At 42.5% G+C, this 26,041-nt stretch overlaps 1 long non-coding RNA gene across 1 annotated transcript in view; it reads right to left on the reverse strand.

The window, feature by feature from the left end:
* LOC117871626 overlaps positions 1-21,231 on the reverse strand; it is a 66,842-nt gene extending 45,611 nt beyond the window's left edge. The window contains exons 1-2 of the long non-coding RNA XR_004644307.1: positions 21,135-21,231; positions 18,116-18,276 (exon numbers count right to left, since the gene is read on the reverse strand). This is a non-coding gene — a long non-coding RNA (uncharacterized LOC117871626). The remainder of the gene's footprint in view (positions 1-18,115; positions 18,277-21,134) is intronic.
* Between the last annotated feature and the right edge of the window lie 4,810 nt (positions 21,232-26,041).

The raw sequence follows: 26,041 nt of genomic DNA on the forward strand, positions 1-26,041 counted from the left end.
CCCCTCCCCCAAAAAACCCTTCCAATGGGGAACTTTATAATAATAATGATGTTCTGTTCACAGATATGAACACGAATGTTTACAGATGAAGAAAGGACTTGAGTCCGACGCCTGAAAGCAGAATTTTTATCTAGAATGGCCACATCAGGAAGTATATGGTCCATTGTCTCAACAAGGCCTCACCAGAAAACTTTAGTTTAAGCCATAGGACAATGGGTTCTCTCTCTTTTCTTATACATCCATTCTGTGTTCTGTGAATGTATAATCATGTGTCTTGGTGCCACAAATCTGATCAGGTGCTACAGGAACTCAAGCATTTTAGGAATTGATTCTAACGGCCCAATTCTCTACTTTGCCGAGTTAATACTCAGGAAAGAGAAGGAAAGACATCAGTTATGGTTCCCTGATTCGCGGCCTAGTATGTAGAATCAGTGCAGGTGTAGTAGCTGGATGGTTTGCAAGGGATTGTCTGCCAGCTATGAGTAGCTAGGATGGAGCATGCTCTAGCTATCTGCTTTTCCTCCCCAATCCAACCGGCTCCCTTGTATCAGGATTAGTGGGGAGGATGGTTGGGAGTGGGGCAGAGAATCCATGTTCATAGCCCACAACAGGATTGTTTCATGCAGATAACTCACATTTCCTACATTATGGTTTCTTCCATTAAATGGCAAAAACACTGCGCATTATCACACTGAAATGGGAGAGGATACGGTAGCATCTGGGCATATAACTGAAACAATTGCACTTAGGTGTTTCTGGTTTAAAAGCCTCTCTTTTTTCTTTCTGAATATCCCTTTACAGAATAATGAAGGGAGGAAATTACTAAGACAAAATGTGATATTTACGGCAGATGCTTTGAGTGCGGCCACAGGATGAATGGCTGCTGGCCTGCTCTTAAAAAAAATTAATCAATTGCAAGTCCAATAGCCCCATCCATCTCCCCAAAAGCAGATGAAAACTAAGAAAATGCAACATTTATCACTGCCATATCACACATGCATTGCTAAGTGTGAAGTGTGGGGATTCTCTTTCACCTCTCACTGAAGGCTAGTACGTGACTTGCACCACACAAGTAAGCAGGGGTTTCAGAAGTGAGAACGAGTGCCCCCTTTCTGCATATGCTCCAAACATACTACTTGGACCTCATGAGTGATATTCACATGAGCGGTAGGTCAGGCCAGCACAAGGCCCTCTCGCATATCTTGAGACCTCACAGAGGTAATCTGGTGGACCAGCCACACAGTACTGCCTGTATAACCCACTGGTCAACATCTCTCTCTATCCTACTGTGCCCAGCCACAGAAGAAGAATCTGTTATAGCTCTTTAGCTCTAGAGTTTCATGCTTTCAGTTAAGTCCCTGGTTCAATCCCCTGTATGGTGGGCATCGCATTTGTGCACCCCCATGTACTGCAGAAAGAGTCTCCTTGTGGATTACAATGGGTGTGGGTTAGAACTGGGTCTGGGCAGGTTTGCAGACCCACCTTGCAAAAGATCCAATTGCTGTAGTACCCTACACAACGGACCCTGGCACGGATGAGCTCTCACAGCCTATAGAAATCATTGGTGTATATGTAGTATATTGAGTGGCAATACTGTATTCCTGAAGAGACACCGACTGTTTGTCTTTGGGGGAAGGAATGTAAATAGTTTCTTTCTTGCTTGCTTCTTGTCACTTTTCTCTCTTTCCTACTCATTTTACCCACATTACAGCTGTAAGTAAATAAATGACAGGCGGTGGCCTATCATTAGGTGACAGATCATCCTGCATCAGCTCTGAAAAATGGAGAAGTTGTCATCTGTCTGGTTCTCCTCGCTTTCCCTGTCAGCTTCACTGCATTCGGGTTGCATGTCACAGTCATCTGAGCAAGATGAATACAACAGTGTAAACATCAGCTTGGGAGCCAAGTCAATCAAACATGTGACTGTAACCACACAGAAGTAGTTGTGCTGAAAAGCAGACAGAGACTTTCCAATGCCCTTCACGTGCTTCTACTGATAGTAATTAATTAATTATAAATAACTGTTTAAGTTAGGTGGAAAAAAACAGAGGGGGGAAGAGGCATTATCACTGTTTGTTTTAAACTGAGACCGGGGTAGGGGGGAGTCTAAGCAGGTTTTGATTCTCCCCCCGCGTCCAACCTATGTCTCATCATGGTGGAGGGATGTAACATCTGAAGTAGGGGATTGCTCATTGGAGCTGTGCTATCAGTGATAAAGGTTGGTCCGAAATATCGCGTTGGGTATTATGCAAGGTGGACAGGTCCAACAAGAACCCTGAAAATGATGGCTAACACAGGCGATGAAGACACAGGACAGCAGCTACGCCTAGCTACCTGAGGAGAAGGAAGTCACTGAGAATGACTCAACGGCTCGGGTCGCATAGTGTGAAGCCAGTACTTGAGGACCAGGAAAAGTTTTGCGTTACTGTGCCTCCATCTCATCCAAAGTGGGACGAGGTATTCTTTGGGAGAATCGTTTGCGCTTGCTTTTGATCAACAGGAACAACTTCACACTCAGCACCAGGGTTAAAGCTCCTGCTTTACTCTCAGCTGCAGATGTCCTGCCGGTGCTGTCTTCCCCTGGTGCACTTGTGGCAGGCTCATGCCAGAGCTCCCCTGGGGACGTGCTCCTCTGATGTCGGCAGGCGCATCTGTGGTATACCATGACAACGTGTTCCATCACAGCTGGGATATCCACCAATCCCTCAAAATTGCAACCTGGAATGTTGCAACTCTTTACAGGCATGATCATCTGGTTGCAGTCTCATGCAAAATAGACCATCTTGGCATTAGGCATCTCAGGCCTAATGTAAGCAAGGCTGATAGATCATGGATGCCACAAGGTGGGAGATTCATTACTTCTGTATTCTGGGGGTCCTAACCCACTTTACATAGGGTAGCATTACTACTGTGAGGCAAGGCCAGGTCTTCCTTGATAACTCAGATGCCTGTGTCTTCTCGACTACTTATTGTACATCTTAAACATAAGCATGGTCACCTCGCTGTCCTAGTAGCCTATGCGCCGACAGAGGAATCTGCTGATTTAGTTAAAGATCATTTCTATGACCAATTGGAATCTCTAGTGTGCACCACCCCTCCACATGATAATCTCATGACCCTGGGTGACCTAAATGCAGTTACTGACACCCTGCAATTTGGGCTTGAACAGGTCATCATCCATTACAGTTTGGATATACCCACTAATAACTCCTGCTGCTTGCTCACATTCTGCACCTCACAGAATCTTTCCATTCTCGGGTATTGGTTCAAGCAGTGACACATACACCAGATGGCCTGGATCTCTCATGACAGCATCACTCAGAAGGAGTTGGACCACATCATCACACGTGACAGGCATCTCTGCAGAGTATATTGCTGTGCGGAATGTGTGGCGAACACAGATCACCACCTAGTGGTTGCCCGCATAGTGTTGACACTTTGATGAGCAAGTGAACTCTCTAGGATGACAAAGTTTGACATCGATGCACTTCTCTGCATGCCGAGTTTAGCCAACAAATTTTGTATTGATGTCAGCAATAGATTCTCGGTCCTAGCCAACATGCCAGGCAACACTGAGGTTACTTGGTCTCTCTGGTTCCTCTTCATCCTCCGCCAATCTGCCGAGCAGACGATCGGCTATAAGCACGTCAACCATGGCACTCAGAGGAGGCCTTCCAGACAATTAAATTGAAGGTCACAGCCCGCCAGCACAGCAATAAGTGCATCCGTATTCAGCTGAAATGAAAGTTCAATGCCCTAGCACTTCACGATCACAAGGCACATTGTAACCAAGTGGTGGATGATGTTGAACTTAGCTTACCCAGGGGAGAATTAAAGCTGGCATTCTGCACAATCTGCAAACTCAGCGGTCAAGAGGTAGTTGCTATGAATGGCATTTTGAACAACAGCCAAGGTGTCCATGTAAATCAGACGATGACATCCTCTCATGCTGGGTGGAACATCATCACAATGCCCTGAACCACCCTCCAGATGACACTTGCTCAGAGCTGGATGATTTGGCAGCCACTTTGGTTTCAGACCCAGACACTTGTACCAACACTGGATGAGGTGAAGCATGCCATCTGCAAACTGAAAAACAAATGTGCAGCTGATGCTGATGGCATCCCCCCCAGAGCTGCTAAAATGTGCTATGGACCCCGTGGCAGAGTCACTTCTGGCTATCTTTTGCTTGTTGTGCAGAATCATCTGGAAGAACGATATTATGATTTCACTTTCTAAGGGCAAGGGACCGCGCAGTGAATGTAAGAGCTACAGGGTGATCACCTTGCCAGGGAAGGTGCTTGCACATGTTCTGTTGGGGCATTTGGAACCCCTGCTACATCAGAAGTATTGCCCCCAACACTCAGGCTTCACCAGGAACAGGGCCACATTAGATGCCATTTTGGCCCTCTGCTTGTTGTCAGAGATACACCGTGAGTTCATGAAGCTTCTGTATGTGGCATATGTCAATTTTAAGGCTGCATTTGTATTCAGTTGACTGAGTCGTGCTATGGAAGGCCTTAAAGGACATAGGTGTCCCAACCACTCTGCTAGACTTGATTAGCGAGCTGTATAATGGAACCACTGCTCATGTACATCTGGGAAATCGGATGTTGGCACCTTTTAAATCAGTATCTTGTGTAAGGCAGGATTGTGTCTTGGCCTCTGCACTTTTTTGTCAGGCAATGGATTTTGTAATGCAGCATTCCACCAGACCCATAGGCATTGAGATCAGTGATCTCTTGCTTTCTGACCTTGACAATGCTGATGATGATTTTCTTCTAGTACAGACAGGGCCAGCTCTATGAACCAGCAAAGCAAGCAGGTGCTCGGGGCGGCACATTTGCAGGGGTGGCATTCGGGCCATCTTTTGTGTGTGTGTTTGGGGGCCAGCCCTGTGGGCGCTCACGCAGGTAGACACTGTCCTGGCCTCCAAGCTGATGCAGAAGTCCAGGTGGAAGAGCCACAGAGGGTGGCCAAAGCTGGCCCCGGGACTGGGGTCCAGCAGCAGCAGCGCGTCGTGAGGGGGGGGGGAGCACCCTGGCGCCACTGTGGTTCGTGCTGCTGGCCATTGCCGAGCCATCCGGTGGGCTCCGACACATGGAGCGCAGGACACTTGGGCTGGGGGCTGCCCCGCGGGGTGCACGGAGCCGCCTGCAAGTGCCGCAGGGCAGCCGCCCCTCAGCACCGCAGCCGGGGCTGGGCGAAGCGGCCCAAGTCGCCCAGGGGCTGCGGCAGGGTGGCCAGGAGCAGCAGAAGGGCCATAGAGGGGACCGGTGCCCGGGGCGCTGCCATGCGGGGCCCACGTCCTGCTCTCTGGGGCTCCGTTCCCTGCCGGCCGCTCCCTCTGAGGCTGCCCTGCCCCGGCTCCTCAGCCCCCTGCCGGGGCGGTCCCCCACAACTCTGCCCTCCCAATTCCCGGCCGGTCCTGGAGGCAGGAGTCCCAGCTGGAGGGACCCTGGGCTGAGATGCAGCCTGGGAACCCTGCTGCTTACCCTGACCCTGCCAGCGCCAGACCGGCTGGAGGTGAGTGGGGAGCAGGTGGAGTCAGGGCCCCCCTGGGCGCCAGGAAGGAGTCGGGTGGATGCAGCCTCCGCCCCTGCTAGTGTCATGAGCGGGATGCTGATGACCCACCCTGGGAGTGAGTTACCAGTGACACAGGGCTGGGGCAGCAGGGGAGTTGGGTGCGGGGGAGCCCAGGGCTGGGGTGCGGGGCAGCCAAAAATTTTGTTGCTTGGGGCGGCAAAAAAATCTAGAGCCGACCCTGAGTACAGAGCCCCAACAGGTTTCTCAAGGCACTCCAGCCAATGGAGGAGTTAGCTAAGGCTGGCCTCCATGTTTTGTGGTCAAAAACAAAGCTGCAAAATCTAGGATCAGGTCCATCTGTGACTCCAATCTCTTTGAATAATGAAACTATCAAAGCAGTCTCCAGCTTTTGCTATTTGGGTTCTATATTCACCAGTTCCTCCGACTCTCACATGGAGGCTCCGCACAGGATTGGCATCACAACGTTCGTCATGGGTTACTTACAACAAATATGGAATCAACATCGTTTCAGCATGACAACTACGTTCAGGATCTATTCAAGCTGTATCCTCTCCGTACTGCTATATGGTCGTGAAACATGGACACTACACCGCTCAGATTGGGCAAAGCTGGAGCTTTTCCACACAAAATGCCAACGTTGTATATTGGGCATAAAGTGGAACTATTTCATTTGTAATGCAGATGTTTATGGTTGCTCCATTCTACAGACTACCGGGCCATTGTCGCTTTTTGGATGTGTTGCAAGAATGCCACAAGAATTCTGGCGTACGCTGTTCTCCGGGTGGCTTTTAACATCCAGGATAAAATTCCACCAGCTGAGGGGTGAAGACAGCCCAGAGGCAGACCCCCATTACATGGGTGAATCAAGTCTGTTCCAACATTGGACTCTCAGCCCCTCAAGCCCTTGTAGCTGCACAGGGACGGACCAAATGGTGAACTATCACTACGGCCGACATTTGACTAAGCGTTGAAGAAAAGAAAAGAAAAGAAAAGAAAAGAAAAGAAAAGAAAAGAAAAGAAGGTATTGATTCTGGGACCAGCCACTACATTGACTGATATTACTAGAGACTCCAGCTGGCCACCTTTACTCACACTGGGCTCAGTTGTAAGTCCCCCTGCATGCCTGTGCTGGGGAGTAGAACCAACTGTCTAGGGAGTAAAGGCTCCCTCATTCCCCTGCACTGCCCCCACCCCAACATTGCCAGACCTTGCACAGACACATAGCAGCTCCTCCTGGTCCTGCATAAGTGGGTGAGAAAGATTGGAGACTTGGCTCTGCCCTCCCCCCTGCCAACATATCCTCTAGCACATGCTGAGTCAGCGAGTTAGGGAGCTGACGTTAAGTTTGCCTGGAAAAGGGCAGGGACAACTTCATTCTTCTGTGGAACCAGGGAAAGCAGGGCCTGAAATGTGACCTTGAGAGTCATAATTCAATTCCTCTCCTCTCCTGGGGTAACAGCTTTGTACTGCTCCTTACTCAGACTTGATTATAAGGTTTCAATTTAGTCCACTGAATAGCACCTTACTCCACAAAGAGTGCTCTTGAAATGAATGGTACTTCTTGCTGGAACGGTACTACTCAACAGGAGCAAGGGTGGCAGAAACAGACCTGAGATAAACAAGAAAAAGATCAAAATCCCCATGTATGATCTTTAACCTGTTGTGTTCTGCGCTGAAATTGGTTCAAGACAGTTGGACAGAAGAAAAAGATCTGGAAAAACAACAGAAGTGCCCCGGGCAATGTGAATGATAAAATGTAGCATTCACCCAACTGAAGTGGCTTTTATGGGAATATTTTTGAGCCCTGTACCAAAATGAATAACGTACTGTACATTAAAATAAATAATGCCATAAAACTGTCAGGAAAAATGCCAGAACTGTAATGACTTTGTAGCAGTTATAGAAAAGTCTTTGAAGGATAACGAAACTTCATCCCAAACAAAAGCAGACTATTTAGCTTGCTCCATGTGGTATGTTTAACCACTGAGGCCATGTGAAGAGTCTATAGGAACTGCCACAATTGTAGGATAATTGTCTGGGATGACAGGTCTTTTGATTCATGGTAATGCTGGAGTTGCATTTGTATCAGTCATGTAAAGCACCAACTCTCTCTACCTTCTCAAGGAAGATCCAGGTTATGTGGTCTATTTGGGAAGGTTATATGGCATATTTTGAAGGATAAAGCTTCCATTTAAATTAAAGTGATTTCCCAATGGTTATCTCAACATCTAGCACCTTGCCTTTAGGACTTCTCAGATGGCTTCTGTTGCCCTGACCTGTGTTACCAACTCTTGACCCAATTCTGCCACTCTTACCCTCGGAAGTTCCATAGTCTGCAAGTATTCCCATAGTTTTCAGTGCAGTAGTCAGTGCAGATTTCCTAAATAATCCAGAAATCGTCTGTTGAAATCTCTAAGACTCTGTCATCCTCCCTGGTGATAAGACTGGGGCTACAAAGAAAGGGTATCTTCATGAGCATCTGCAGATATGAAATTAAGTGTAGAAGACAGTCCCTTGAATATATTCCAAAATGTACCTGCTACTCCTCTGTGATTAGTGCCCCATTCTTTTCTCTAACAGGTATATTTATTTATTCAAATAGTCACCTGTGGTGCTGTATAGCCCAAAGAACATTATGTTGGTGCACGAAAGCTAGAAAGTGAAATAAACTAGGAACTAAAGTGAAACTGGTTTGTTCGGTTTTATTGCTCAAGAAGACTAGGGAAAACATCATCAATGGTCAAAAGTATATTGGATTTTAATTTATTTAACATGCAGAATAAAAGACTGAAGCTAGACCAGGAGCAGGAGACACTCATTTCTGATATCAAGAACTCAGTCTAATGTCAATTTATCCCAAAGAGATATGCATGAGTCCATAAAAAAATGACAATGTTCATCCCCACAGATTAAAAACAGAATGGGTGAAATCCTGGACTCATTAAAGCCAATGGGAAAACACCTACTGAGTTCATTGGGGGCCAGAATTTCATTCCATGCATAGAAAAAGAAATATTTAGGGCTACTGAAACTTCAAAACAAGCTTTCTTTGAAGAACTAATTCTGCAGGTTCTAACAAGCCAGACTTGTACTTGTATCAAGATGTGATCATTTAAAACACAAAATAGGAAAATTTTAAAATTAGAACATAAACATAAGAATGGCCATACCAGATCAGACCAATGGTCTCTAGCCCAGTATCCTGTCTTCCGACAGTGGCCAATGCCAGAGGCTTCAGAAGGAATTAATAGAACAGGGCAATTATCATGTGATCATTCCCCTGTTGTCCAGTCCCAGCATCTGACAGTCAGAGGCTTAGGGACACCCAGAGCATGGGATTGCATCCCTGACCATCTTGGCTAATGGCCACTGATGGACCTATCCTCCATAAAAATAAAAAATGTAAATTTGACACTAAAATACAGAGCTTCTTCTGCCAGAGTATGAGTAATGTACTGGCCCATTCAGAGACCTTTTTGTACAATCAGAGATAAAGGACTTTATTCCAACACAAGCAGACACACTCTTGCTTTGTTAAAAGTTCTCAGTTGTCATCTACAGTAAAGGCAATAGAACCAACTAAAAAACAAATAACTCTCTAAGGAATGATGGATTGAAAAAGGCAAATTTATTGCAAATCCCCGAATGATAAGGCATTGTCTAAACACAGAGTGAAACAAAAATGGGAACATAAAACCTTCTTCCCGTGTGGGGGGGAAAAAAGAGAGGTAAATACATAAAATGTGGTAAAACTATATTGCCAAATGTTGCCATTTCCCACCGGAGCTATTCTAAAAACACACAGAATTCACAGACAGAAACTAAGCCTGATACTGCTTTTTGAAGACAGCAATACAGTTTGTGACCAATTATACAGTATGTGGATAAGCTGACAATACTACCAGAGATTTAATTAGTTCAATAGAATTTACTTCACTATGTTCATCACTTGTTATCCAAACTGTCAGAAAAATTGTAGCACTTTCTATACAAGTCTTAACAAAAACAAAACCCACACCTTTTGAAACTGTGTTAAACTAAGAATAGATGACAGAATGGTTAAACTCATAAGAGCTGAGTTTCTTTTCTTGTCTTTGAGCCTCAATTTTCAAGATTTCTCATGAAAGGCACTCCTTTCCATATACTCAATTTTTCTATTGCTGATTTTTGTTAGAAAGTTTCCTCAAGTCTCAGATGTGTGTGCAATTGCCCAGAACATAATAGAGGTCAATTTAATCAAAAATGTTATGATTTACCTGAATGGTCAAACAGAACCTAAAGGGGCAACTTTGTGCCATATTACAGAATGCAATGCTGGACCAATGGAACTGGTACCCAGCCACCTGAAAATGTTCAGGGTGGAGGTGGGGAGTGGGGAGTTCTTTTCTCTATTATCATTTATATACAGCATTGATTTAAAAGAACTTAGCTGTGCATATCATCTTAAGGACCAGATTCTCAGCTGGTATAAATTGACACTGGTTTATGCAAACTGAGAATTTGGCCTTATTTTTGTGGTGTATTGAAAACTGTAAAAATTACAAGCTGTCACTTTAAATCCTGATCCTGCTTTCAGGCAAGGAGCTCTGTAGGGAACTGGGTGATCTGAGTCTTGCCATCACAGACTCATTTTGCAAGCAGCAAGCTAGCATAAGGCGGAGTGCCTCCCTGTTTTAGGAAGCAGCCTGTTTTGTTTCTCTCTGTTTTGGATTTTTTGTGTATTCTGAATTCTAAGACAATGTAGTGTTATTTTTAGGGCGCTACCAAATTCATGGTCCATTTTGGTTGATTTCATGGTCATAGGATTTTAAAAATCATAAATTTCATTATTTCAGCTATTTAAATCTGAAATTTCACAGTGTTGTACTTGTAGGGATCCTGACCCAAAAAAGGAGCTGAGGGGAGGGTTGCAAGGTTATTGTAGGGGGGGTTGCAGTACTGCTACCCTTACTTCTGTGCTGCTGCTGGTGGCGGCACTGCCTTCAGAGCTGGGCAACTGGCCGGGAGCCCAGCTCTGAACGCAGAGCCACCACCAACAGCAGCACAGAAGTAAGGATGGCAGGGTATGGTATTACCACCCTTACTTCTGCACTGTTGCTTGCAGAGCTGGGCCCTCAGTCAGCATCTGCCGCTCTCTGGCCACCCAGCTCTGAAGGCAGCGCAGAAGTAAGGGTGGCAATACTGTGACCCTCCACCCCCTAAAATAACCTTGCAACCCCCCTGCAACTCCCTTTTGGGTCAGGACCCCCAATTTGAGAAATGTTGGTCTCCCCCGTGAAATCTGTACAGTATAAGGTAAAAGCACACAAAAGACCAGATTTCATGGAGGGAGACCAGATTTCAGAGTCCGTGATGCATTTTTCATGGCCGTTAATTTGGTAGGGCCCTAGTCATGTTGTAACCTTAAAGCAAGGGTATGTTATTTTTCTTACATAATTTCTCTGTTTGTATGCTGTGAAACATAACAGTTTGGGAGGACCTGATTCTACTATCATTTACACCCCTGTGTAATTCAGGACAATTCTTTTGTCTTCAGTGGAGTCAGACCAGTGTTTGTAAGTAAAGAAGAATCAGCTTAAAGCACCTATTGCTTGGGTAATATATGCAGAGCAGGACAAACACCACTCAAAATTAAGAGGTTACAGGAAAAAGCCCCGATGATTCAGATACTGTACCAAAATTCCACAATGGAATTAGAGGACACCTTGCTGCTGGAGGTGCTATTTTTAGAATAATTTAAAAAACTGATCCCCTGACCACTTAAATCTTTTAAATATCCCATTGTTCTTTTCTGAAGGAAACGGGCTTTAACCACAGCATTCTAGCCATATTCTAACTCAAGCCATTACAGTCCACCTCTGTAAATTCTTTCGAGGACTTTAATTTGAGAACATTTTCTATCAAACCATAAAGTACCAAGTTAAGATAGCTATTGTGCATTACCTCAGAAGAAGCTGAATGATAGAACTGGGTGAAGTGATACATGCACACTTTATGTAGAGGATCCAATCCTGCAACCTCTTACTTGCATGAGTAGTTCTTACTACTATTGGTGGGAAATTTTCAAAGGCAAGAAGGGTAGTTAGGCACCCAATGCTCACTGAAGATCACTGGGGGCCTGTCCGTCAGTGGAGGCAGAAGCTTACTTTAAATGGAGGGGTGGAGCAGAGGTGCTTTGCATGGGGAGTGAGAGGACATACTGAGACTCAACAAGGGGCCTCCTACCTGCAACCTATCCTGATACCTGGCACCACACTGGTTGCTCCAGCCTCTCCAGATCCCACACTCTAGGTCCCCACCCTCCACACATGTGCACAGTTTACAGGGAGCAACACATGGGGACAGAAACATAGATCTGCCCTTGTACTATGTCCACTGTGGGGGCGCTAGTCCTCACTGCCCCACCACCAAATTCTGCCAGCCCTGCTTTCTATTGTAGTTATAGGGTCCTATTACCCTAAGAGCTGAACGCCGCACAATTGTTAATGTATTTATTCTCACAGCACCCCTGTGAGGTAGGGAGATGTCATTATTCCATTTTACAGATGAGGAACAGAGATTAAGTGACTCACCCAAGGTCACACAGAAAGTCTACGGCAAAGCAGGTATTGCACACAGGTCTTCCAAGTACCAGGTCAGCACTCTAACTATGGAACCGTCCTTCCTTTCACCTAATTGTCTGCTGTGCCTTGGAAAACATCATAAGAACATAAGAATGGCCCTACTGGGTCAGACCAAAGGTCCATCCAGCCCACTATCCTGTCTACCAACAGTGGCCAATGCCAGGTGCCCGAGAGAGAATGAACCTAACAAGTAATGATCAAGTGATCTCTCTCCTGCCATTCATCTCCACCCTCTGACAAGACAAACAGAGGCTAGGGACACCATTCCTTACCCATCCTGGCTAATAGCCATTAATGGACTTAACCTCCATGAATTTATACATCCCTCTATATAGGCACTATTCAGAAACGTATTCCTATCCACGAAAGCCCTGAAGCAAGTGCTTAACTTCAAAGTGTGTGCTTAAATCAAGCACCTGCTTAAGTGCTTACCTGAAAAGTGATAGACAAACTAACATGCTTAGAGTGTTCCTGAATTGGTGTCTTGAATAGGTAGATGAGATCTTCGGCCTGTCTCCCTTTAAGTCTGTCTGTGTAGCTTTCCTGGTTTGAGGTAGCAGATGAATCGAGTAATGTTTTACAATCATTATTTGTAGTGAGTATTTTGCCTATGGCCCAGCTCTTCCTGTTACAACCTATGATGGTTTTAGGAAAATTCTGGAAAATGTAGCTATTTTTCTTCTAAAAACTAGTTTCCCTTAAAACAGTTTTTTTCAAATTGTTCTCCATGCCCTGTCCCATTGGGCTGTACTAGTTACACCCACAACAATTGGATGTGAATAATGCAGTGTAATATAGCAACTGGAAGATATGGAAAATAAACATTTCAGAAAACTGTATTTGAGAAATAAAAAATAATTTCAGGTAAACCTAAAAAAAATGAAAAACTCCCCCCCAATCCCCCATTTGGATCTGTTGCTTCCTAAGTAACAAGTGAATTGGGTGCAACTCCCCTTCCACCTTTCCTGCACACATGTACAGCCTGCAGGAGTGAAAAGCTGTCTGGCATTCTCAGGCAGATGTGCATGTTTAGGCACATGCACAACTTCTCTTTCTACATGCCAGGGAAACTGACATTTACTTATTTATTTATTTAACATGCAGAATAAAAGACTGAAGCTAGACCAGGAGCAGGAGACACTCATTTCTGATATCAAGAACTCAGTCTTTTAGTTTTCAGTGTAAAATCAGAAAAGGTGCCATGTTCTGTTAATTAATATTTTCAGCAATTATTTTGAAAATGATGGAGTAAAACAGAGCATGGAATATTTGATGCAAAATGTAAAATTGGTCTATTTCAAACCATGCAACATGGAAGCAACTTTGAAATTTTTCACAAAATCCTTTTCCCCTTTTGCAACCAGCTCTATTAAATACCTTTCATTAATTCATTGGGTCTGTTTGTTATTTTTGTTGGAAGGTACTGTATGAATAATGGATACGGAACTTGACTCCAAACCTCACCAGCTTCAATAGGCGTTGAAAGCACTCAGTGCCTAGCATGATTGGGCCTTTAAAATGCAATGTTCCTCAGGGAACATTGTCTATGACAAAATTCCATCAAGCTAGTCTGTAAGATCCTTCTAGCTTGTTCAGTATACATTTGCAGTACAGCTATTTCTCTCAAGATTTAATACACAGCTTTCAAAAATGGATATAAAAGTGTTTGCCTCAAAGCCTGTAATCTGTTATTTGGTGAATTGCACGTGGCTTTATAGAGTTGTCTACAGACCAACGGATTATCATCCTGCGATAAGTCACTGCTCTGCCCTGAGTAATATAGTTCGGTGGGCAAACAAAAAAGCTATTCTTTTGACAAAGGAAGAAGCTAGTTATTGACTATACAATATAAAAAGATTTTTAAAAGTCTGGAAGTAAGGATTTGAGCCAAGTTTCAAATCCATTATTCACACAGACCCTTCCAACAACAACAATAAAGAAATATAAATTGCACTGATAAAATGAATTTTCTTGTAAAAGTATCACAGCTGCAGATGGTAAAGATTTGAAAATAGCTGCAAAAATGAAAATAATTACAAAGGGATAAATATATTAATGCTGGACTGCATTGGATGTGTGGGAAAATATGCTCTAATGCATTCCTGGGGTCCTGAATTCATCACTCAACTATATGAAGCAACCACTATTACAAACAAAACCATTGTCTCACTTGTTGGTTGGTGGGATTATTTTTTGTTTTGTTTTTGTATGTGATGTGTGTAGGCTGAGATGTTGAAAACGATTTCTAAATTCTGGATTTCTGAATCACTCCTCAAAGTTGCCTTTGTCAAAATTATCTCCCAGCTGCAGACTTTAATCAAAGGTCATTAGATCACTGATTTCTGTCAAACATCCAGTGTTACTTCTTCCAAGAAAATACCTACTGTTTTGGAACTTTAAAGTTCAAGGAAATGCAACATAATCCCAGTTTTTCCAAAATAAATGTCATTCCCAGGATGCTAAAGAGGAAAGGAAAAAATCTTGGATGACTCTACAGAGGGGTTGAGCACAAAGGCAGTCCTTGAATTTCAGGGAGTTCAAGGGCTACTTCAGGCCAGGATGACTGCCAGTACTATCTTACCCAGAAGAGAAAGGGAGAGGCTGAGAGGGGGGCAGGATCATGGTTTTGAGGGCTGTAGCTTTAAGCCACCATTGAGTCCTGAATGAGGGTGGAGAGAGGTTTCCCAGAATGGCATCATAGTAATGGCCATTACTAATTAGCAAGTGCAGTTTGATACTTTAATCCTCAAGGGATTGTAGAGTAGCCATAGCATCCTCTTAGACATAGAATAGAGACATCCTGGAACTGCCGGCAATATGGAGTGACAAAGGTGCTTTTAATGGCTCCCACTGTATAAAGATTTGCTTAATCTCATGTCAAAATCATGCAAAAATCACCATGTCTGTCATGGTTTCGACTCAGAACCTTAAATGGTTTCCTCAGACTTTGGTCCAAGTTGGATAAACATTTTGTGAACCTCAACAAACTTGGCCTGTGTGCTGGCTTTGTAATGAAACATGACAAAATGTTATAAACAATTCTCACAGTTCTAACCACAGGCTGTCAGGCCTACTGCTACGAGGATATATATATATAAAAAAGAAAGAGCAAAAATCTAACTACAATTGCCATACTTGGACTAGGAGCACAACAGAGCTCCGGAAGGCTCATGTTCTTAAAAAGGGGAAAATATGCCAATGAGGTGATGTGATGTTAATATTGGAAGGATTAGCGTGGATATAATCATATGTTAAACTTCTGAGCATGCCCATTTTAAACTGTGTTTCTGGAAGCCTGAGCAGGCTAATATTTTGCTGAGTGCTATGCATTTACTAAGACTGCTGTGCCCTTGTTCCAACCAACCTGTCTCCTGAATACCTACTAAACATGATATCTGAGGACTTTATATCACCACCAAGCAAAGGTGATAGGCAAAGAGTTTCCTTCGTCCAAAGCCAAGATCAAAACATACTGGTACTGGAAGAAAAAGGGCTTCTACATTAAAAATATCAAAGCTTCTTGTTACTACCCATTAGTATAACTAGCTGCAGGGCCAGTCCTTTGGATATATGGCCAGAGACTGAAGTAAGGGAGAAGTGGTAGGGATCACAGTTTCCCCACACACATACACTCCACCCCCTGCCGCCCTCTCTGGCTTGAGTAAACCCAATTCCCCATGGCTCTCGTTTCCCCGCCGCACCACCACCATTTTTTTTTTTTTTTGGAAGATGTGGTAAGGGCTTCACCCTCCTGCTTCACTCTACTTTCAACCCCTGGTTGTGGCTTTCTTGAACCTAGCTATCTTCAAGTGCTTATTCTAAGCAGATACTTAGCAACTACTGAAGATAGTATTTATAACAACAATTCTACTCAAAGGGGGGAAATGTCAAGGGTTTCATGCTCAGAAATTAATTTTAAAAAGCCACCCCAAGCATACAACCTCTTCTTGACCATAAAGCTACCCTGACAAAGTCTGAATGAACTGAGACTGATCTACTGTAATATCAATGGGTGGTTCCAAATATTGCTTGCTACCATGCAACATAATCAGTAGCATCCCTGTAGCAAAGTGGCATTGATCGATCTCCATGCTGACACGCATATATTATCACATGGAACCTTTATACTTTGTTGGGTTAAATTCATTTTTTCCATAAAATATTCTGTGTCTCTTCCATGCATAAGATAAGAGAAGGACATTTTAACTTTAAAGTGTAACTTTCAAAATAAACATATTTCTGGACAACAAGACTGGGACTCAAGACCCAAAGGTGAACAAATTGTTCCATGAAAGTCAAACAATGTCATTCGCTTCAAATATAAAGTGTGAAGAATTGCTGGTATATACAACTCTAATTGGAGCAGTCAACTGTAAGTGCCTTAGCATAGTTTTCCTTAACCATAAAGCATCCCAGCTCTGCCAATGCCACTCCTTCAGAAGATGAGCAAATTGGTAACAAATTCCTGTCCTGATGAGATCATTAATTGAGGTAAAGAAAAACAATGCTGGCACCCAATGAAAATCCCATTTACGCTCCTTCTGTCTAACTCTTATTTTTAAATTGGCACTGGACTTCTTAGATCTGCAATCCACAGAAATGTACTTGATAGGCAAAGCGAAGATTTCCGTCAAGGCTGAATATAAAGTAAAATCTTTTAAAATAATGGAACAGAACAAAACCCAATCTTCAGCATAGGGCTGTTTGTTTGTTTGATTTTTAAAACTAGTTGAAAAATTTATGAAGAACTTTCTTGAAACTAACATTTTAAGCATCAAAGTAACTGAGAGCAGAATTTGGTCTGAATTCTTCAGGAGGATGCATTTCATCTCTAAAGGTGGCCAGCTAAATACAGAAGACTCCTCGGAGGAAAGCTTTGAGTGGCAATAGCTTATGTAACACCTCTGTAACTCTTCTGCCAGGTGCCAATAGCAATAGCCTGATTCTATGGGTGACATCCAGTCCTCCTTCATGTTAACGGCAGATTTTCATCCAATATGTCTAGGGATCCCTTTTTAGATAAATAAATCACCTTGCTCAAGCCCCACCTAAAAACCTATCCACTCTCAGACTTGAGTAAATTAAAATCTAACCCCCTGGTCACCTTTCCAGGCATTTCCTCCCCACTCCCAAAGCCCACAGGAGAATACCTTACACTTGGGGAACAAGATAAGCATCTGTTTACATGATCAAATTAAATGAGCAAAACTAGAATGCAGGAAATGGGGGACATGGCAGATCCCACAGCCTCAGTCATTAACTGTCCAGCTTGTTAGGGTCCTGGTTGTCAAATACAGCCCCACTCCCCTGCCTGCTCTTATGCTCACAAATCCAGTGAAGCTCAGTGGCAGTCAAGTTTTTGCTGGAACAAGGTTCCCTGCACTCTGTCCAGTCCTGGGAAGCCAGCACAACCAGAGCCTGCTCTCACCCACTCCTGCTGGAGTTGACTTTATTTATAGTGGTAGATCTTTCAGGTCCTGGTCCCACAAAGCTGGCCCCATCTGTGGCTGTCAGTCCTGCAAAGTCAGGTTCACCAGGATCCACAACTCTAAACAGGAAGCCTAGAGCAAATCAAGAGCCCTAGAGAGTATCTTTATTCCTTATATTGGTCTCACTATCCAATTCAAGTCCACCAATCCTCAGATCAGGGTGATCCCCTTTCTCCAGGGTATATCTTTCATAAATACATTTATATAACAAATTCAGTATATAAATTCCAGAATATAAAGAAGCTTCAGAAAATGCAACACAAAACATGGTATGGAACTACACTGAAGCCAAATTATCGTTTATGTAAACTGAGGCGGGCAGCAGCTAGATTTTCTCCTTTCTCCAACAGAGGAAGCAAAGAGCTTTTTCCCCCTTTAAGTCTTATAACGCTGAGGCTTTCACATGACAGTGTTAAACAATGGTCTAGCTTGGACAGGAAAGGCCATTTTTCTTACCTGTAAATGGTATTTCTGTAGTGGACAAGGTCAGTCTTGAACAAGATAGGTTTACACTTTTGTCACCCTTGAACACGCAAGTACAGCCAATAACAATGCAGAATTCTTTAGTGCCAGCTCTGGTTGTCCAGTCTCCTGGGAACATTCCTAATCACAACTGTCTTGGTTGGAAGAAAATGAATTAGAGACATAAAACAATTTTATTCAAGCACTATGAAAGAGAACAACGTAGCTAGAAAACAATGAACTTCAATATATTCACAGTTACTTCTCTTAAAGGGAGATGTATTCTTTAGCTGTGCTGTTTCTGACATGTAACTAATTATGTAACTTTACACAGTTTATAAAATAGCATCAGGGGAGGATATAATAAAGCAATCCCTCCTACAGGTAAGAAAAGCTGTTTTCCACTGTGAACAAAGTCAGACTATCTAAAGGGATCTGTGCACAAATTCTCTCTGCATAAGAGTGTGTAACAACAGTACTTCTAATGAATGGTAGGTAGGACAGCTGTAGATAAAGAAAACTTCAGGCTCTGATTATTTTAAGGTCAACTTATATCTCCATGTGACTAAGGGCTTGTCTACACTTGCAGCACTGCAGCTGCATCACTGCAGCACTTACGGAAGACGCTACCTGAGCCGATGGGAGAGCTTCTCTGGCTGGCATAGGTACTCCACTTCCCTGAGAGACGGTAGCTATGGTGACCAGGGAAGCCCTCCCATTAATATAGAGCTGTCTACACCGGGAGTTAGGTCAGTATAAGTGTGTTGCTCAGGGGTATGGATTTTCCACAACCCTGAGAGACCTGGGCTAAGAAACCACACTCTTGCAAACAAGTGCCGATTTCTAATGCATCTACAGTTTGAAAAGAAAGTAATTGGGCTCATATGAACTCTCTCCATTCTCAAGGTGTTTTCACTATTTTTACAGCTTATTGGTTGGCATTGTTTGTCCACAAGCTTCTCTCCTCACACTGTTGCTTAATTACTTATATATTACATTAAGATATTCTTAAAAGTACAGGTAATCTTCCCTAAAGCGAAACCCTCTGGGCATAAGAACAAAGAGGGATTCAGAACAAGTTTTTCTTCCCAATGATTTGTACCTGTCTTACTAAGTACAGTATGTCAACCAAACCCACATCCTGGGTTTAAATTTATAATGCTCACCGCACCAGAGGGATTTACCTTTGCCAGCTGAAAGGAGGCCTGTTTGGATGTATCTTAATGCCTGAATCATTTTCAGAAAAAAAAAATCTGATCATGCAAATTAAGGTGAATAGTATTAAGAAATAAATCTTAGTGTTTTGAATTGTAATTGCAAAGGTTGTGTTTAGTAAGTATCTCCTTTTTCAGTCGATGAACAATGCTAGACACTACAGTACTGTTAATATTGACCACTTAACACAACGATGAAAGGAGGCACTGCTATTGATCCAAAGAGAACTAATCTAGTTTCTTCATTTGTTCTCCCACTTCCTATTACTCCCCCCCAAAATTGCCCATGAAAGGGTAACATTTGTAGAATTTGGATTATACCCATAGTCTTACATTTTAATCTCCTGGATGCTAAACACCACTCACAGAAAAGCATGCAACGTTCTCAGGAAGGTGTTTACTGAACACAGCCTTATTGAACTGACATAATTAATTAATATTAATCCAGATGATAACTCAGTAAACAGACAGGAGTGCACGGTCAGCACACAGCAAGATGCAATTGGGATTTCATTGTGTGTTCAAATAAAGAAAAAACACTTTCATAAAAAGAAATCAAAGGGTTTAGCAGAGGTGGAAACAGGAAGCTTTTTTTGCACACTACCAAAATTCAAAGTTACTAGTCACTTTTGAAAATGTAGGCCTTACACATTCATCTCTAGAAGCTGAATTCAGTCACACAAATAGGTGTCTATTTATGTGGACTAAATACTTGCAGTATCAAATAGATAAACAGGTAGGGAGGCCTAGAATCACAGCTCTGTGTCCTTATGTAAGGTATTCAGTAGTTTGACTTCAATGGGACCCCAAATTAAGTAGTTGATGTTTTATGTTTGCACTGACATCACAGGAGTTGATGATGTTAAACATCTTAGCACCTTCGGAGGCCCATAATTACCAGTTTTAGGTCTGCAATATAGTGATTTTTTTAAAAATCTAGTACCATTGATAGTACCACTATAATAATGTTGTTCGATTTTTGGCAAGTTATTCAGTCTTGGAAATTTAAAAATGTCTAACTTTAATAGTTGCTGTTTTCATTCGCCCTAGTTACTAAGGGAATAAAATACTTTCTATGAGTTCTCAGCTCAACTTTGGCACTGACTCCCTCTAGAGATTTTTTTAGACTCTCTCTGCCATAGTTTTTCCAGCTGTAAAATGGGGATAATAATGATTATCTACATACCTCATAGTGGTGTTGTGGAGGTTAATTAATATTTGTTAATAACTTTTCAGGGTGTTATTAATGTGCCCGTGAGAACTCAAAGTTCAAAAATGATGGGGATTTTCCTTTCTAAACCCACACAAAGTAAAAAATTTGAGCTAATTAATTTACCCCCTGAATAATAATTTTCCTACCTGTGTGTTAAATTAGACAGCTTCATCCCTGAACAATGAACAAACAGTAAAAAAAATATTTCACGATAACAGTTTATTCTGTAAATATACAACAATGGCTAGATCCTGAAGTTCTCCCTCAGGCAAGACTCCTCATTGATTTCTGTTGTACAGGATCAGGCCCTTACTCAGACTAAGTTCAAATACATTGGAATTAATATAATCTACTCTACAGACTAAATATAATCTACTCTACATGTTTACATTCTCAGAACTTGGTGGAGTGGATTTGGACACGAGTTATTCATTCAATGATCTGCTAGAGCTAGCAATCAACCATAACCGTTTCACTATGGCAACTGGATGATTTATATAGTAAACAACAGCATGTCAAACTTGATGGCTTTATGACTGTATCTTAAGCTATTCATCAAACTAGTTTCTGAAGGATCTGTACTTACTCTATTTTTATTTAGACTTCATTTCAGATATGGTAAGTCAGAAATAAGTAAGGTTGCATCTCATCGGCACACAGCAGATAAGTAGTTGAACTGGATATTCAATCTGCAGAAAATAAATTTTAAAAACCGTTGTCACCAAAGCTAAACAAGTCCATGTAAAAACATATTTCTGGTTATTCTTATTATCAAAGCAGAGACCCTTGATGGATAATTCCAGTTTAATTTGTGTCCCAGATCTATCACCAAGATGACCGTAAGGCTGCAATATATAATTACTATTATTGTATTTATTATTAAATATAGCTATATTTCCTACTTCAATTATGCCACTGTGACACTGGCAGGCCAGATGCCAGCTTCTTGTCAAATCTGAAGGCATTAGCTAAAAACTGACAAACTCAACGCTGGAGACCAGATCAGTTCATCTGTATGTTAGTTTTGCAAAAAATAGGTATTAGTCTTATAAGAATGTACTTAGTGTAGAGGCTATGTAATGCTCGTAAATTGCTGCATGCACTAATCTCACTTGTCATGTCTGTGTTCCATCTATAAGAAAATATGTAAGTTTTGCTTTATAACTTTGAAAATGTTTACTCTGAACTTGTGAACCCAGGCATGGGATTCATCTCTCTGCCCCCTTCCTTCTCTGCCCAATCCAGGAGAACTATCAAAGTTTGAGTGGGCCATTATAAGACAAAAGCGTTGTTAACTGACCCATCCACCCACAAAGAAGTACGTACAGAAGGCCTCATGCCATAACTTTGAATGCGGGAAGAGGGAAATAAAAATAGTTGATGTGAAGATTTGTCATCTCTTTGCTCTTACAGGGCCAGAGAAACCAAACTGAAGCCACAGATCCCCAGGGGTTATCTTCTGGGTCTGCCCTGAAAGACACTTTGAATTGACAGATCTCTACAACTCTGTCATTCTTAGGATTTAGATGGTAACTCATTTATGTGTATATGTTTGCTTGCTTTAAAATGTAAATAACTCATTTCTTTTTCCTAGTTAATAAACCTTTAGATAGTTAACTACAGGACTGGCTATAGGCATTGTCTTTAGTGTAAGATCTAGGTACCAGATGATCTGGGATAAGTGACTGGTCTCTTGGGACGGGAAGCAACCTGAATATGGTGTAATTTGTGGTGTAAGTGACCATTTATCATGAAGTCCAGTCTGCCTGGGTGGCAAGATAGACTGGAGAATCTGTGACTCCATGGTAAGACTATGACAGTGATCTGGGAGTTTGTTACTGGCTTGGTGAAATCTAATTAGAGAACACACCACCAGATTGGAGCATCTGCCCTGTTTTTGACAGCCTGCTCTCAGATAGGCACTCCAGTGCCTATCTGACAGTGAGCCACTCCAGACAGCATGACAGACACTTTGTGCTGTGGTACTATCAGTCTCATCAACGAAGCAGGGTTGATCCAAGTCAGTACTGGGATGGGATAGGATAAGATAGGATAGAAGATCCAAAAAGGCATAGCTAAGTGTGGCAGGAATTGACACTTGTGACTCAGGAAGTGGAACTGTTCCCCTTTCATGTGTACTGCACTAATGCCCAGTTATGTTGTTCAGTGCTGTTGGAGATCATAACTTTCAGTAAGATGTTAAATTAATGTCCTGACCCCCTGTGGCACTTTTTGTATGAGTGTGGATGTTAATCCTGGTGTCACAACCAAATTCCAACTCAGGTAATTACATTCTGCCCTTCTAAATATTCCCTGGCAGTTTCAGTTTTGGCATTACTCTCCTCAGCTGTTATATAATGTTACTTAACACTTGTTGTGTCCCCCAGAAGTGGCTGCATTTCAGTGATGGGTAAAATAATGCCTATAGATTCCTTATCTACTCCATAGTAGGAGGGTATAATCAATGGTGTCAAAAGGAAGATGAGGATGGAGGGGACGTCCCAGATTTGGTGAGGAAGAGGTCATTAGAGACATTGGTGAGAGCAGTTTCAGAGGGAGGAAGAAAGATCTTGCCATTAAGATACTGGACTTGGAGTCAGGAGATGGGCTGTCACAGAAAATGATTTTGGGCATGTCACTAAATCTCTTTTTGTTTCAGTTCTCCAGTGCCAATATGAGAATTGTGATTTCTTGTGAGGACAAATTCATAAATACCTGGGAGGCCCTGGGATGCTATGCTGAAGGAGGCGCTAGAGGCTGTATAAATTGCATTTTAAAAGGATCCAAGGATGAAGGTGGATCAGGTTTCTTAGTGCCAAAATGCAATTTTAATTTAGTATCAATAGGTGCTTATTTCTAGCCTCAAAACACTTTGTATTATGTTTGTGACTGTTTTTAAAATCCTCAATGAAAAACTAATCTTTTTTAAAAGTTAAACTGATTAGAGTAATTCATGTATGCAGTGTAGCTATAGCCCTGTCGGCCATAGGATAGGAGTGTTTTTAAACTTATGTGACTCCATAACTCTGTACAGACATCCTTATTTTGATTTAAGAGTAGTTTATATTGATCCAGCTTAGGTCAACTCCTTACTGACTGAAACTAAAGCAAAATAAGCCACTCTTAGGGCTTGTCTACACAGGGAAAGTAGCTGGCATAGCCATAGCAGAACAACTATTGTATTATAGCTATTCTGGTAAATCCTCCTGTAAACACTCTATTCCAGAATAAAGTCACTTTTATTCTGGAATAATTTCATTATTCTGAAATAGTCATTTTTATTCTGGAATAGAGTGCCCACTGGGAGAGTTATATTGGAATAGCTCTGGTGCAAATAATAGCCCCTATGTAGACAAGACCTTAAACTGAAATCAGAGTGCCTACACAAGGTTTTTCGCTGGTTTACTGAAATTAAACTGGTACAACTTTCTCACATAGGCAAACCCATACTTGACTCAGTGTGAAGGATCCCAAGAGACAATAGCACTCATGATCAGTAACTATTTGGCAGGAACCCTTGGGAATGTTATGCTCCTTGGGTATTGAACACTCGTCAAAGGGAAGTGTTACAACTACTGAAAGGCTATTAAGACAAGTTAAAAGAAAATAAACCTCTGTGGAAAAATGCACAGGTGTTTGACTGGTTGGGGCTTGTTATTGCATCTCCTTAACCTTTTGCCTTGTTTCCGCTCTCCAGATTTTTGTTAAAAGGACGTTAGTTAAAAAGGGCAGTGTGCCCAAGAGAATGGCTCTTACCTGGCTGATTTACGTCTATAACAACATATACAAAATAGACTTTACACTGCAGTCCTGTAGCCAGCAACAGCACAACTTCTAATGAAGGGTACTGCATTATACAGAAACATATGAAACCATTACACAAACCCATCAAAGAGTTGCAGTTGTTACTCACCACTTACAAAGGTGCAGGATTTAGTCATATAGCAGCTTGTATTCATAAAATACACACACACACACCAAATATAAACTGTTGTTTGTTACTAGTCTCTTTAAACACAACCAACATACACTAAGGGACAAATCTTCAAAATTGCACATACAAAAATGAATACACACAAATATCCTAATTCACATGTGCACAAATACTCTGACCAGGCACATCAAAACAGTTTATAGATTCGTGGATTTTTAAGGCCAGAAGGGACAATTATGATAATCTAGTCTCACCAGCTGCATAATATAAGGCATAGGACATCAACTAATAATTCCTATATGAAGGAATCTCCCATCTGAGAGTCACTGTGCCCGAGCAACGAACCACTTCAAGGACAACTGATGCAACCAATGTTATGTAGTCACCACAGCAACAGTTCACTCCCCTAGTGCAGATGTACCCCTCGTCACAAGACACAATCTGAGCATACTTCCTGATGACCACTACCAGTGACATGACATCAGGCATGAGGATGATGTGATAGAAGAAAGCAAAGACAGGCACACCTGCAGTATAGCACCCAGGTAAATATTTTGCTGCTGCTGCTGTGCCTCCTGAGCTCAGAAGGTAGTTCCCCCCAAACAGTACCAAGGAAGGATGTGTTCCCCGTGCACCCACGCACCTTCTAGGTGTGGTGTTCTGGCCCATCTGGGGGGAGGGAAGGAGAGAGAGCACACGCGCCAGGCATGTGGCTTTTAGCTCATGCAGTAGAGGCTCATGGACTAAGCTCCAGAGGTCCCAAGTTCGATCCCACCTGCTGAAAACCGGGGTCTGTCAGTGTTACACCCGCACCGATAGCTTATTTCTGACTACAACTACTTCTCTCACATCTCTTCAGTATCCTCCTTCTCCTACGTCAGCATGCCCATCTATTCCCAGAAAAGTTAAATCTGGCAATAGCAGAAGCACTCAGCCTTAGCTTCTGATTAGTGGCACCCCAATTACCTAGTTCTGTCTCTTAAGTTTAATCCATTAGACCTACATTTTGAGGTCACAACTCTATGAGGTCTTCAGGCAGAACAGCCTGGTCAAGAGATGGCCAGTCCAGAAGAAACTACACTCCAGTCTATGGCTCTCGATCCCTATGTCTGGCTATGACCCCGGATAATGACATCTGTTGTATGAAGAACCAACTTTGCTACTGTTCCTGACCCCCTTCACTTTTGGGGAAAGTCCTTTTATGTCCTAACTGAACCAATGAGAACTCTGAGCTTTTTCAGGGGGCTGGATTAATCTTTTTAAAAAATGCAAATCTTAATTAGAATCTCAAATAAATGCTGGAGAAAGAAACAGTTCCCAGGCTATTTAGTGAAGGACTCAAACAGGGCAGTAGCCTAAAGGAGCTCAGGCCTCAATAAACAGATTGACACTAGGCCTTTGATGCCACAACACAGCCGATTCCCACAAGGCTGTTCCGATTGTAAAATGGAGCTAATAATTAATGTAAGGCTTAATTAGACTCTTGAATACTGGGAAGGGGGGAACAGTTCCCAGGCTGTACATTTATTTAGAATCTCAAATGCTGGAAAAATAACCGA

This window comes from Trachemys scripta, chromosome 2, assembly GCF_013100865.1.
Source record: "Trachemys scripta elegans isolate TJP31775 chromosome 2, CAS_Tse_1.0, whole genome shotgun sequence".
Taxonomy (NCBI): Eukaryota; Metazoa; Chordata; order Testudines; family Emydidae; genus Trachemys; species Trachemys scripta.